Genomic DNA, 16,195 nt, shown 5'->3' on the forward strand with positions numbered 1-16,195 from the left:
CCCTTAGTCTACCCAAGAGCAGGTTTGCTATGTGAAGTATTAATGAATAGAGTTGTAAGATAAGGGAATGCAGAATTGCCCTGGGGGGGTGCTGGGCCAGGGGCTAGCCGGGAAAGGCCAAGCCTGAAGATTTTGTTAGAATCATCCGCTTTTGCATAAACAGTTGTCATCTTAATTAAAATGAATCTTAGCTATGGATTAGGCTGAGCAAATTCAGCTACATTACTGCAGATATTTTCAGTAATAATGGAAAACTATAAACAGCCTTCTGTATTATTCGATCACTTTTTCAGATAAAAGTACTTGGTAAAGTAGAAACTAGTATGACCAACAATATGACTTTTCTGGTTTCTCTAAATTAACATGAACTGGGGAAGTTTACTAGTGTTGGAAACTGGAAACAACCAGGTGTTCCTAAAATCTCATGCATGGAGTGGAAAAACACTATTGCCTGTAGTTTCACAGTGACACTGATTGGTTCAGAAATCTCCAGGATGTCAGTTTCAGATCAATCCTTAGAACCTTGCTCCACAAGATACCAGTCAGGGAAATAATTATGGTTTGAGTAGGAATCACTCCATTATGTTTTACAATCTGACTCTAACATCGAATCAAGTCCTATTGGCTGGCATCACATCAGGAAACATGGAACAATCACTCAGCGTTCCCAAGCAAACGTGACAATGTGAGATGCTCTAAAGCCACCTTCCCAACCCAGGTAGAAATAGCCATTTTGGCTACGTGCTCCTTTGGCTTCTGTGTAAGGGAATCAAGTCATCATTCAGACACGTTTAAATGCAGCACTTGAGCTGCCTCTTTGTGAGGTGAAGACGTGCCGGAGTTGCTCCACGATTCATCATACTAAACTTCATTTGGTGGAAACATTACAAGGGAATAGGTTCCCAGTCTCCCAGGAAGTGCCTCGCTCTACATTACTTCCCAATCGCTCTGCTCACCACTGCTCCTTTATTTCTCTGTAGCCTGTACCCCTCACACAGTGTGTGGCTACAGTTGGACCAGAGGCCCCCATCCTGTGAAAAATTCAGATGGCTATAGCAGTAATCAAAAATACCAATAAAGTGTCACCGGTCCTTGCTGGTGATGTGGGATGGTGGGTGAGTGAGATATAAAAATGAATCATGAGGCAAGACGTGATTGCTGCTCAGGCAACCATTTCCAAATGTGAGTGCACCCAGGTTGCATAAATGGTTTGGAATATTCTCCATGAGGCCAAAAGGCTTGCAGATAACGGAGTCAACTCATCAGGCTCTGAGGCCCCCAGGGATGCGGGAGGCAGAAGAGTTGTTGCCCAAGTGGCTTGAGCCCAAACCATTTCTATCCAAGCAGTGTTGAGTAAGTGGCCTACGCTGACAGGAACTGTTGGAGTAAAGTTGGTTTTAAAAAATAAGCACCACAGCCCTCTACTTAATACAGGAAGCTGTCTGAGGTGTAAAGAATGGTTAGGTAAATGAGGGGGATACCATTAATCTTGGTTTGTTTCCACACTACATCTTCAGCAGTTGAAGGAGGGGCGGGTAGTGTGGATGGAGAAAAAGACTTGCTCCCAGCTCATAACCTGAGTGTTAAAACTGATGTCCTTCCCATTAGGGCCTGTAAACTCGTTAGCACATGGCAATTTATCCTCTTTTATTTCTTCTCAATTATCCTATCATCCATTGTATCTGGGTCTGATTACCCTTTCCCAGAGTCAAACATTATCTTGTAAATCATTTGCTTTAAGTCCAAGCCTGCCATTGCACTGCCCGGGATTTGCTTAGGCAGGTAATAAATCAATTAGTATTAAACTTGTGGTGTCATCTATTTTCTTTCCTTGTGCTTGGAAAAAGGAACACCTGAAAACCTATCTTAGGTTACATCGCATTTCTGTGCATGCTTGTGAACAATGCAGAGCCATTTGCTCTCATTCAAGAGGGAGGAAAGATAAGGGAAAACAAAACAAGGAATCCAAATCTTCAGTGTGTGCCTGGCAGGCTGACGGCCTCACAGGTAGGTGGCCCTCGTATTTCAGAGGTGACACTTTTAGTAATAATTGGGAACATCTATTATTCAAACGTGGACATCAGAGATTCCTGTTTAAGGGGGTAGTCTCATTTTTATGTCTGAAACACAATTATGGAGCCAAAAGAAAGACTGTGGTTCATTTTTAAATTCTATTACCCTTTTCCGTATATTCTGCTTCTTTGCACACATACAAATTAGTCTGATACAATCAGATAAGAGGAACTGAGTGTTTTTAGGTTGTTGTCCTTTACTCTTCCTTATATTCCCAAGAGCATCTCTTCTTTCTTTAGATACTATACTAATTTGTTTATTCATTTTATCTTCATGCCCTGGATCTAGTTTTCAATCCTTTGGCTGAGATTCAGCATAGAGAGCCCAGTGAAACAATGGTTGTTCAAAAGTGAGCTGTGTGAGTTTCTAAATTAAAGAAAAAAAAAATCCTCTTGGGTATCTGAACAATCGGTAGCCTCTCCTAAGTGACGCCCCATATATGGGCTTATACATTAGTGAATGTCCCTGCTTTCCTGGTCAGGAAAGAGGTGCCTGCAAGGGACTGTCAGATACATGGCAGAGCCCTGTCAGAGGAGCTGCTTCCAGCCGTGGAGAACAGCAGTAGAGCCATGAACAGGTCTGGAGCATGATGCTTTTGGAGGGATTGGAGGGCAATTAATATCGTTTGGTTCTGGGTCTGGTTGCTGGGACCTCAGATAGTACGGCTTCCTCAATGTACTTTTCTCAGACATCCTACCAGTGATCTGCCCTAGGTGAAGTCCTCCTGCTTCCTGTGGCTTTTCTGGTTTCAGTCCTTAGCTTTCCACACTGCAAAAGTATATCCGCAGGGGCCATCCATGGATTCTTCTTCCCCTGGGTCAAAGGAAGAATCCTAATTTGATATTCTACTTTGTTTATTACTAACACTGATTACACTTTCAGTCCACAGTGTTATGGTGGCACAGGGTCCAAGAGAACCTCGTAGCCATGTGGTTCCATCCTTACATACCGGCTGATGGAAACAGGAATAGCGTGAAGCCCTAGACCCAGAGCAGAGAATTTGAATCATGGGGTGGGGCTTGTTAAAATGCAGACCTGAAAATTTGCATTTCTAACAAGCTCCCAGGTAATATGGATGCTGAAAGTCCATGGCACTTTATATTTTCTTTTCCTGTGGCAGGTGTAACTTTTCACCCTACTAGAGCCATTAACAAATGCATCCTCTGTGCCCTGCTAGGCACCAAGCTCCTGGAAAACAGGCTGTGACTGCATTGGTGAATCTATAATGATTAATTGCCTTGGTTTGGCAACTAGGAGGTCTGGGATCTAAGCCCACTTCTGCAGCAAACTGAGTTTTGTGGCATTGATCACTCCAACTGAAATCCCCTGGACCTCTATTTTGTGGAATGAGGAAGTTTGGGCTAGATTTGGGGTATTGTTTAGAAGCCAGAGCAGGACTGAGGTGAGAAATGCAACTAAAGGAAAGAATCAGGTAGGGATTGTGGAGAATCCAAGAGTGATTGTGATGTCTGAAGGGTTTTCCCTCCGTGTCGCTCTCCCAGGGTGTGGAACTCATGTTGCCAGATCTTACAAATTTTCAGGAAGCTGGAAATCTGATTTTTTTATTAATGTAAAATCCTCTCAGTATGAAACATTGACAAGTAAAAAAAAAAAATACATATATATATATATATATTTTTTTTTTTTTAAGAAGAAACACACTGGGGATGACATAAAACTCTTCCATAGGCAAAGATTGCCCACAGGCCACCAGTATGTAGCCCCTGGCCGGGACGAGGCTCAAAAGCTTTCTTCTAGCAAACCCATAAGAATTATGTTCACAGGCGTTAGTCAGGTCAAGCTGATGAGAGCAACATTCATGATGGACAAACCAAACCAGCTGAAACAGTGGAGCAAATGTGACTGGTGTCTTAGCACTTTGAGCTTTTCTGAGTTTCATACTCAAGTGGACGGAGGGGCTGTACACCAAGCACTGTCAGGTTATGCGCTCTCCTTAGGGTATTTGCCTCACCCACGACCTATTGTTGGCTTTGTTTGTTTACTGCTCTGGGTTTTTGAGGTGGTGATACTCACCTGAAAGAGAGATGCTCGGGACTGGGACAGCCCTTCTTCTAGAGATACTCATGGCTTTAGGAGAGTTTAGGGTTGGTGACAGCTCATCAGTCACCAAGTAATAATCTTTACCTCTAACTTCTTCTGAGATCCCTTTAATAGGAACCACTCGCTTAATAGTCCAAGTTTTCCTAATGACCCAAGCTCCATTACTAGCCCTGGTTAGAAACCATCACACTTTTCCCCAGAAGTGGCTCAGCATGAATGAGGAAATACATTTTTTTTTAGCATGGATCTGAACATCCCAAAATTGGGGTGTGGGGGTGGTGCAGGTCTTTGTATAGCTTTATTTGGTTGCAGAAAGCAATTCAAGGTCACATGAAGGGTCTTGTAAGAGCTGTATTTTTGACAATTTTTGACAATATTAGTCCTTAATACTAGTCATTTTTTTCTAACCTGCATTCTCTGGAGCTAACCTTATAATGACACTTAGCCCATTTAAAATTCTTTTTTTTTTTTCCACCCCTCTTTGGTTGTGTAATTGTTCCATTCATATTATGGAGATGTGTCATGCCCTGAATTTTATATCCTGGAAAACATGTAGTAAGTCAGACTTGTTCAGACGTGATGACACCACATAGACATGGCTGATTGTAAGAGGAGACAAATGGTTCAGGCTTAGATGTGAGAGAAAAACCGAGGTTACTGGCAAGCACTGAATATTTATAAAGCAGCCAATCTTTGGTACTCATCAGGGAGTGTTTCTGCATGAGGCATGTCAGGCTTTATAATTAGTTATGGGACTTACTATTATTTGAGTTTTTGCCATGCTATTTTCTGGCTATGAAGGACCATTATTTTAAAGGTGTAATAAGAGGGAAGAAATATTGTTTGGGAAAATGGTTGCTTTTCATTTTTTGAACTTTTGAATAATAATTTATGTTAACAGTCTCTAGTAGTGACTTAGAATTTTTTTTTTTTTATCATCACATTTTCAGGGATCATGTTGCAGTCAAATAAAGATTGTGAAGTTCAATGTAAGATAGAAAAAATTCTAAACTCAGTTATCTTCGTAACACTGCAAAGCCTCTTTCTCCGTTAGGAATAACAAAAGCAAAAATAAAAACACGAACAAAATAAAACAAGTCTCCTGTTTTCTCCTGGCAAATTACTGTATTTTGATTATTAACAGAAATGGCCTTGCTAATGCTTATGGCTTTTGTAAATATAATAAAGAAAAGGCTTCCTTTTCTGAACGAAAGTTGCTACATTATAATTGTAAGTCGCTATAAACTCTTGAGGGAGAGAGGGAAAAAAAAAAAAAAACCCAAACCCTCAAACCTTAATAAAAGTTCCCAGCAAAACCATTAGGGATTTCAATTATGAAGCTGTTCTCAAGACTCTTGTAAAGGTTATTTGTTGAACAATTTCTCTCTAACAGTGTATGACAAATTACTCGCTTGGCACCGTAAATGATGCACAAGCCCTTTAATTAGAATATAGCACTCGATATCTTTAAGACCTTCTAACATTTCTTAGTTAATATTATTCCTCATACGCCTTTCCAAGGAGATGTGGACTTGTTTGCAGAGTCAAAATGGATGATGGAGTAGGGTGGACAGGGACCTCGCACTGGGCTGGGAATATCCAGAAGCCACACAAAGAAAGGAAGGCTCTGACCCCAACAAGTTTTGATTGCAGAGGCGACTCTGATAACAGAGTTTTTTATTATCCATTGCTTTTAGCCTTATTTACCATCAGGCTCTCTTGCCACAAGCATGCTTTTTAGTTCTGACAGCCCTGAATTATGGCCATTGTGGGATCCTATCTCATTAACTGAAATGGGAGAATAAAACATCAAACAATCATAAAAATAATTTGGCACTGTGAAACCACTTAGGAGCAGCTGTCAAACAGGTTGGAAGATAAACTTCTAAATAAAAAGAATAGAGAGGACTGCAGTGTCCTGCCATATGCTTCCTGGGCATTACAGACTCCTTAATAACACGGAGTGCCTGTGTTTATGCAGAATAGTCCAGACACTCCATATATGATATTGATTATGCCTTAACCCCAATTTAGTAAAGACCTACTCCTCCTTTTCCTAATCAGATATTGCAGAAGCAGTTTTCTGAAAGAAAAAAAAAATGTCCCTAATGCCAAGTCATATTTTATCTGCGAAGGCTGTGGCGGGAGATAGGGCTTTGTCTTGCCTGTCACTGTGGCTTGGAGCCCAGTTTTAGGACAGCAAGGCCCCTCTGGGGCTCTTCTCCAGCAGTTTCCATCCAGTGATTCAAAAACATACATCTTTATCAAGCTGTTGTTGTCAGACAACATTAGATAATTAATAGGCCATTTGTCAGCCTGCACAAAACATGTTAAAATCCCAAACACAATCAGGATAAATATAGTTGCTCGTTCTCTGAAGGCTTTTTGTTCTGTCATGCAGCCATTGCAGGCAGATATTTGCTATTAAACGAGACTCATTATTAATCACATCTAATGTTAATTAATTAACCGCCTCTGTGTATTGAGGGCTCTCTGTGACTTTCAATTGTTTTAAGGAGCTAATTGGTAACTTAGCAGTTTACATCCAAGTTGCGGTTTTTCATTCCATTCATGTCAGGATTTTCCTCAGTGAAATATATTTATTTGCATGTGAGAAATGTCCCATAAAAAGCCAACATTTAAGAGTCCGTGTATGACTGCAAGAAATGATTAGAGCAATGAAAGCCATAGTGAAGTTACCTACTTACCTTTGCTTCTTCTTAGGCCCAGCTGATTAAAAATAACTTGATTTTTTAAATATTGTTTCTCAAACCCTATAGAAAAATGGAGATACTCATATCTAAATTTTAGTAGATAATGAAAAATAAGGGTGATAAGTAGGCTTAGCAAGCAGATGAAGTATCCTGGTATTCATTCATTTGTTCATTCCTTCATTCACCAACAAACATATGGCAAGTGTGTATAGTCAGTTATTGGTCAGTCCTAGGTTCTGTGGGGAACATGGCCCCTGGCCCCTGTGAAGCCAGCACAGAACTGAATTTTGGCTGTTTCAAACTGTGGGCTTCTAGAAAGCGGGGACTTGACCACCTTAATACTCAGCCTCTTTCTGCCTAGCACTGTGTTCCTCTCCATGGTAGGTGCTTGATTTGTATTCCTTCAACTGAATCAACTAAATTCAAATACAGTGTAAATGCCTTCAAAATTCTGACCCGCTCATGCAGGGAGATGAGTGATGTGATTACAGAGAAATAATACTAACAGCAATGATTACATCCTAGGTTCCTGTAGCACATTTCAGTTAATCAATGGTTTTTCCATGCACTAACACATTTTTTAAAGTTGTTATACCATTGCTGCTCTACAAATGAGGAACAGGTCTGTGTTTCTTAAGCAGACTCATACCTTACCTCTAGCACCTGGCCTTGGATGAAGGCAGCTTCACTCTGGCAGCCTCCCAGGCTGTAGTTGTGTAATTGGACATGCAGCGTGAGTTGTGGTGATGTGGCTTACCAAAACTGATCAGATTCCTGTTGGAAGCTTTGATTCATTCAGAGATTTTATTTGCTGATCACTATTATTGGCGAAAGCCCACTCTGAGGGATCATGTATATAAAAAAGCATTACTATACACTTCAGTACTTTGAGAGAGAAATTATTTAAAAATTTCATCACATACACAGGGAAGCAGATATAAAGGAAAAAAGTAGTTCTTCTTTCAGTTAATGATGGTGCTATATATCCCACCATAAGGCAAACCATGTTTATTTTAAACATGCCTACGAGGATTTTTTTTCCGTATTAAAACATTTTCAGTGTCTTCTGTAACTCTTACTTGTATTTCACTATTTAAGTATTTCATGCCAACTGTATTTAACATAGTAAAAGAAATCACAATAATAATCAGTGATACCACACACTAAAGACACATGCATAATGAAATGTAACTGACTGTGACATTGTTCCTTGAGACCCAGAATATTTTCCTTCATTATCAGGAAACTTGTAAAAATAGGCATGAGAAATAACCAGGAAATTTGACATAGTTGATGACATGGATGGTGGAGAACCCAGAGGTATATACAGTGTTAAACAAATAAACAAACAAACATGTAACTAACAAAGCAAAGACCCAACAGACAAATCAAAGTTTTTTTTTAACCTACTTTCCTTTCTCTCTCTAACCACCGGAAACCTATTCACAGCTAAGATGGTTAGCATTTTTATAGTGGGTATCCTTATTTATTTTTACAAGAAGAGTTCCTTATATGTGTAGCCAAGACATATATTTTTTAGTACCTTTTAAATTGCAAATAAGATGCTGGGTATTTGTGAATGCTAGATTTTGCATTTTCATTTTTTTTTTTAACCATCTCAACTCTAAAGTCCAAATAAGAGAGAAAGAAAGTGAATCATTTTCTGTCCAAATACACAGGACATGAAAAGCGCATGCACACATGCACTGACAACTGCAGAGCTTAAATTGTTTCATCCCTGTTGAAGTGCTGTTGTTGAATTACATGTAGGGTGGGGAAAGATGACTGGATTGAAAAATGTCCCTTTAGCTAACAAAGATCCTAGATTGGAATTAAACGTAAACCAGTCTGAGTGATATTCCAGAGGCTTTTATTGCTGGAAATAATATTGAATGGAAAACAGTTATGCTAAGTGGAAATATTTTATATCATAGGTTGCCATACTCTAGATTATAATTATACAGCTTTTGCATTCAGTTCCCATTATGAGCTTGTGAAAGATCCTTTTCTTCTCATACAGGTTCTCAGCTTAATTTATAATAACACCTCCTGACACAGAGCTTTTGTGAAAGTCCCAGCTTTTCCTCTTTTAAGGTATACTCAGTGGTACGTGTGTGTAAGGAAGTGGGGAGATTGGCCACGTTGACCAAAGCCATTATCAGGCTCCGTGTTTTCCACACTCTCTCTGAAATCAAAAATGAAGGGCCCTTCAGGAGAACACAGCATGACTTCAACTGTCTTCTCTGGCCCCTTTCTTGTCATCATTTTTTTTTTCTTTTTCTGTTTTGTCCTGAAGATGTAAGCTGCTGTTGTCTAGAGGGGGAGGAAAAGGTTTTTCCTAGGGATGTTAATTTCAAGGCTGAGTAATTTCCAGTCACCAGGCCTTGCTGGAAGTATCCTTCAAGATGTGCCTGGAGACAGCTGGGTTCCATTTATCTCACCTGCAAGGAACACAGTCTTAGGAAAATGGCAAGAACTTTTGGAAGGTTTTCTAATTAGCATCTTAGTGTCTTTGGCGTTAGCCTGCTTATTTGTTAAATCTTGTGGTGATTTTATTCCCGGTGGTATGTGTTTCAAGCATTAAATTGTGAACTTCCCGTACAGTCTTCAAAGCTTTTTCCTCAAGTGGACAAATAGGTTTATGTTAGTGCTTTGAGCATGACACATAATTTAGAAATAATATTTGTTTTGGCAAAGCCTAATAACTATAAAATCAAGATACAAACCAGAAAAAAAAATTTAAGACCGAAATGCTATTTTAGTGGGAAATACTCTTTATTCCCTAGATACAGCAAGAAGCTGCTCTTGTCCAAATTATGAGTTGTGAAATCTTGCTTCAGATATAAAAGAAAGCAAAATTGTTGAAATGTTATTGAGACATAGCTTTTCTCCTTAGAGTAAAGACTTTGTTGTAGAGAGAACAAGGGAAAATAAAACAGCAGTGATCTTTCTACAGCATTCTTATAGAGAAGTCAGAAAATCGGAGAGAATAGCCTACTGAAATGTATACCTGCCCTGCAAACTCTTTGGCCTCCAGTTTATCAGATACCATTAAGGCAAATAAGGATTTCAGTCCATCACGGCTGGGGGTGTGGTTTTATTTCCTTTTTCTTGGTAGCATCTCATTCCTATATTTATTTACATACTGCCTCAGACACACACGCATGTTGTTGGATAATGAGATATTCAACATGGCTTAAAATCTCTCCTCCCCGCCCCCAAAATTATTAAGCTATTTCAAAACAAGAAATAATGCTGAGAGAAAATTTGTATTAGCTTGATTGATTATCTTATTTTAATCCATATTAAAGCTTTAAGTCTCTAGGCGTGGCTCTTTACTTCTAACACCTCATAAATTATAGCTATAATGAAGCAGTCATTTATCCTGAGCTGATGATAAATGGCTTGCCCTAGGAGGAACTAAAGAATAGGCAAGTAGATCATTTTCATATTTGGTGAAAACAATATTAAGTACCCAGACCTCAGTGATTGCCCTAATAAATGAATAATCTGAGGTGAGGGGCTTGGCAGTCAGTGTAAAAAATAACCTGAGCTTTCTCTGTCATTTGTCAGGCTTTGCTATGACAGCATGCATTATGGGTAAATGAGCAATCAGCAAGAACTATGTTATGGCTGGGATGTTTTTGAGAAATTTATCATATGCATTGCTTAGTACCTTAAGACCTTAAGGCTTAATGGCTATAGTGCATGACTGCAAGCGAGCACAGTTCCTATTTACCATGGTATGCTTCATTTGTGCTCCATCTCTCACCTTAAAGAAAGAAAAGACCTTTCCCAAATGAGCTTCTTTTGGCTTTGTTTTTAAAACTCTAAAGGCAATGTGTGTGATGTTCTATCTCTCTGTTGACAGACATTATTCTTTGTAGATTGGCTTAGGGAGATTTTGGACATCTGAATTCTAATAAAACTTCAGGGTCAGAAATTTATCAGTGGGAATGTCAGAAGTCTGGATTCCAATGTACAGGAGCCAAATGTATTATGGAAAGTGGCATCACTGCCTGTATCTAATAGTATTTAATAATACTATCAAATATTTAACAGTATTTAAGAGTTAAATGAGCTTTCTACCCTCCCCCAGCCCACCAAACAGTTGATCTCTTTGATTTATTACTGAATTAGAAATAACCAAGAGTAGTTGAGATGCGAATGCCTCATTGCAATTGTGCAACGTGTTATAACAATATCTGACTCATTATGGTTTGCTGCCATATGTAGTAAAAAATGGAACCAGTATCTGAACTTCTCTTCCCAGGCCAGCGATCTCTCATGCACATCCTTGTCTCACTCCTGTGAATCCTATTCTGCAGTATTTGATCAAGGAGAATATGGTTTTACTAGTGACCTTTGCTGCCAAACCATAATTTATAGGTGATTTTGAAGTTAGGTACACATCAAATTCAAATTCTGGTGTAACTCCTAGTTGGATAAATTTGTTCACTAATTACTCTGACATCATTTTCCTCCTGTGTCAAATGGTGAAAATGCTATCTTGAAGGGTCGTGGTGTGGAGCAAATGAGATAATGTATAGATGATGCTTCGCATGTGATAAATGATCTGTAAATATTCAGTGAGTTCCAAGTCATCTTAACCCTGATCAGGCACCTGAGCATCTTCAACATTCAAAATGTAGATGGCATTTTAAAAGATACTGTATCAAGGCCAGTTGCTGGCTATATTTGAGCAGGATGCTAGAGGGACAGATTCAATTAAGTAAAAACATTTGTTGAGTATCTTCTGTGAGTCAGGTTCCAATGATGACCTAAATATCACCTCGTCATCAGTTACCAGGACCATTATAATAACCTCTGATTTCTCTCCTCTCATAGCTCTCATCCAAGAACTTTCCAGTTATCTTTCCAAAATACAGATCTGATCATGTCATGACTCCCAGCTGCCAAACCATTTATCATCACAAACAAAGATTTCCATAATATGCCTCAGACCTACCATTTCAGCCTCATGTCTTGCATCCCTTTTTATGCTTATTCTTCGTCTATACCCAACTACTCACTGGGCCTTCAATATGTAAATCACATTCATGCTTTTCTTTGCCTGGAATGCACTTCTTCTCACTCAGCTGTCTTGACATGGCAATGTCTTCAGGGAAGATGTTTTATTTAAAATTTTAGCTCTGGTATGTAGCCGTCCCCAGCTTTCCATGTTGAAGTGGTTTCTTCCTCTTAGTTTTTCCAAGTACTTGACAAGAGTCTACTCATCATTTGTTACAGTAGCTGTCTGTGTGCTGTTTCCAACTGTGAGTTCTCTGAGGACAAGGACAATGTCTGTTTCATTATTTTGCTTCCAGAAATTAACATTGTGTCTAGAATGCAGCAGGTACTTTATAAAGGTGCTTATAGAATCAATGAGAAATCTATTTTGGTTGTCTTTGAATACCTCAGATTGAACAACTACACATTCCTTGTTGTGATATTTTTCAATTTAAATAATTAGCTAATTAGTAGGTCTTCTTCCTTTCTTTTTTTAATCGAAGTATAGTTGATTTACAGTATTGTGTAGTTCCACTTTGTTGTGATCTTAACCTATTCTCTTCTCCAATCAAATAAAACTCACGAAATCCCTGATTTGACTGGCTGTCTTCTGGAAACTAAATGAGAGGATGAGTTTGACAGGAAGGCAACATGGAGGAGGGAGAGGTGGACCAGGAGAACTCTAGAGGGTGGGTAGCAGAGGATGACAAGAAGACGTAATTCTTCCACCCCTGGGATCTGGCAGACATCTCTGTGAGGGCTTTGGACTGTCGCAGGTTAAGGAACTGAGTGGCTCAAGGCAATTTCATCTAAATCCAGGGGATAAGGGGGCTTCCAACCAAATTCTAGAGTCTCGGTAAAATGAGGGAGTTGGATTCCAGTTTTTAAAAGGTAAGGGCCCCTTTTCATAACATGAAAAATTCATAGACCTTTAAGTATCTATTGATTGACAAAATCATACTACAAAAACATCTGGGGAATTCAGGAACATTTTAAATTAATTTTGTATTTAGTGGACCTCAATAACATGTGCAGGGAGTGTGCCCTGGGATAAGCCATCCAGATGGGCACGTGGCCAGTAGTACCTGCAGTACCTAAGAGCATGCGCTTTGAGTCAGCCAGACTTGGGTCCAAATCTTGGTTCTGATGCCAGGTGAATGATCATGGGCAAGTCTCTCAGCTTTAATTTCTTTATCTGCAAGGCAGAGATGGTGATACTGACCTCATAGTGAGTGGTGGTGCAGGATTTAAGATAATGAAGACAAAGGTGGAGCACAGCACCCAGAACCAGTGCCTGCTGGTAGAGTAGTTGAGCAAGCTTTGTGATATGAACTCAGAGTAAGCTGGCTGCATAGGGAAGGTCCACGTTATTTCTGTTGAGTGGAGGGTGTGCATCAGGAAGTTTGGTAAGGTGTGTGTTGGGGTCTGTGAGGGGAAAGATGGGCTGTAATGTGAAACCTCTGGCAAAGGTTTATGGTGTCTTCCTGACAGTCCTCCTAGGATTTGAGATTGAGGGCGACATGATCAAAATGATGCTTCAGGAAGTGTTAAAAAGATTTGAAAGTAGACTGGGTAAGAGAGTCTGGGATGAGGGAGAAATTAAACATATTTCCAAAGTCATCATCTGTCAGCACAAAGAAAGAGTCCTGAGATGCAGTTATGGGAAAGCTGGGAAGGGGTGAGTTTGGGAATGAAAAATTGGAGATTTTAAGACATTCTCCACTTTTTTTCTTTATTCACTTCTTCCAGTGTAGTATTTCTGCACATATATTAGCTCTTCAACTTTATTTATTGTACATGTTTTTTGGTAGCATGGGGACATGGTTAGATTAGTAAAACTAGTTAAACTAGTAAAATCTTTTCTCATGAAACATGATCGATCATTTATGGAGGAAAAAAAACAGATCTGGGTATGAATTCTGCCTTGGCCACTTACAAGCTGCATGCATATATATATATAGTCCTTAACCTCTCTGTGCCTTGTTTTCCTTACTTGAAAATTGAGGGAAATGGTATTTAGTTTTGCTGAGGATTCACTGAGACAGTTATAAGAATATGTTATTAGTTATTAGAGTACAGATTATCTGCCGTAACATCAAATGTGCAGTAGTTTAGCTGGAAAGATTGTTTCCCTATCACTGACTCAGTCTTTTTATTTTCTGATAGCCTTCAGTTTTATTTTTATTTACATTTTCTATTTCATACACTTATACCCTCTTCACTCAGTTCTTCCACCTTTCATCTCCCCCACCTACCACAGTAACCATCAATCTGTTCCCTGTATCTAACAGTTTTTTGATTTATGTTTTTAAGATTCCACATATAAGAGAGATCTTCATTTGTGAATGGAAAGGGCTCATTGACTACGAGAGAGGAGAAGCTGGGCTCCATATATAGTACCGAGAGTCCTCTTCTGTCTTCAGAGAGAACTGGATTCTTATGAGCGGTTGGATGGATGCACTCCCTCTGCCCCCAGAAGAGACTTGCAGTTAGAGAAGACCGGATGGAGGCTTGCTGGGTATCTGGGTGAGCAGGGCAAGTAACAGACCCAGCCTCGTAGGTAGGGGGACAGTGGTCAGGGGAAAAAGTTCATTTCCTTCATGAAGAGTATAGGCAGGAGCTACGCCTGGTCAAACAGGAGAATGAAGAAGACAAAAGTTATTGGGTTGGATGGGATGGAGGCTATTGGCAAAGTTAGAGAAGGGCTTTTGGTGGAATGATGGGAACAAAAGACAGCTTTAGCCTTAACTATTTGAAGGCAGACAAAGAAAGAGCTTTTTTTGGTTTGTTTATTTCCCTGGGGCTTAACACTGTGCTGAGCAGCTTAGGTGGGCAAAGATACTGAAGGTGAATCTAGTGCTCAGATTACAATATTAATTTGGGGGAAAGGTTGGGGCTGTACTTCTTCCCTTTTCTCTTCCTGCCATAGAAAGTAGTGCAGTGCCCTGCACATGGTAGGTCCTCAATAAACATTTGACAACAGGAGAGTGTAAGAAAGGACCTAATGTGGGCAGCATGAATGGAGCCTTCGATGCTGGCTGTTTGGAAGAGAGTCAAAGAGCTTGCTCACAAGGAAGAGAGCCAAATGGAATTTCCATTTGTAATTGATTCTTTTCTGTTGGACACCAAGACATTTCAAAGTAGATGGGGAGGAGAGAAATCCCAGTTCTGGCAAATAGTTTCAAATACTATGAATAGAGAAGTCATCTTTACAAACTTATTGTGAATAGTTGTTTTTGACACTGTGGGGGAACAAGTCCTCTTTCAAGAAGTTCACTCATTTAAATTCAGCAGGTAGTTACTGAGTATGTTGTATGCAAGGCACTGGACTAGGTTCTGTGGGGGTGTTGAAAAGAATACAGACCTGCCCTCAAAAAGCTGCAATATGAAAAAATCAACTGGGGCCATAAAGACACTGGTCCATTTGACCAATTCTATATTCAGGGTCAAAAACTGCAAATGGGAAAAAAAAAAAAACAAAAACTGGAGGCCTCATTGATGATGGTTTCCCCAAGGTTGTGGGGCTCCTTAAGTCCAGGAATGGAAGTACAAAACCATCAAGACTGGCTTTGTACCTTCATCTGCAGTAATCTCACTTTTAGGAAACTCTTGTTATTTATTTGTTTTGACTAATTTTCTTTCACTAAACATCAGTGGTCACTGTCTCTATTATCTCCTTAATATGTGATTCCTCAACATAAAACATCTGAAGCTTCCTTTGCTGGCATGGAAGAAATTAAATTAGCACTCTTGCCTAACTGGGATGCTTACACATCCACGCAGTATGCATTTTTATATCTTGTTACTAGCTGCTTTTTACATCCTCTGTGCTTTGTAGAAAACAAAAGTGGAAGATTAAAATTCTTAGATTCATACTTTAATGGTATATGGAAGTTACTCTTAAGTATAACTTCACTCTTCAGTGTAACTTTAATGGCATACAGAAATTACTCTAAGTGTACCTGAGATGAAAAAATCCTAAAAACATGTTTTATTGCTGATATTTTTGTCAACTAAAAACATATATTTTTGATATTAATTTAGACAATTCCATTGGAATAATTTATTAAGGATAATTATTTCTATATGGAAATAATACTATGACGTTATCAGCATTAAAACATCGCAGCTTTGCTAAGGGTACGCAAAATGAACCTTGGTCTGTCTCCTATAGGCTCCTCTGTTTTTTTGCTAGAGATAGAATTCTTGGGTTTGGCGAAATAGGCATATTCTTACTAATGTATGTCAGTGAATGTGATATCAAGTTTGTATCAGTTCAAAGTTTTTAAAATGAGGGTGAATGAAAACATTTTACCATCAACCCTGGAAGTATGGCT

The 16,195-nt window shown here is 39.3% G+C and overlaps 1 protein-coding gene across 7 annotated transcripts in view; it reads left to right on the forward strand.

The window, feature by feature from the left end:
- MECOM (MDS1 and EVI1 complex locus) overlaps nucleotides 1-16,195 on the forward strand; it is a 528,305-nt gene that overhangs the window by 186,817 nt on the left and 325,293 nt on the right. The window lies entirely within an intron of this gene.

Source organism: Camelus ferus, chromosome 1, assembly GCF_009834535.1.
Source record: "Camelus ferus isolate YT-003-E chromosome 1, BCGSAC_Cfer_1.0, whole genome shotgun sequence".
NCBI lineage: Eukaryota > Metazoa > Chordata > Mammalia > Artiodactyla > Camelidae > Camelus > Camelus ferus.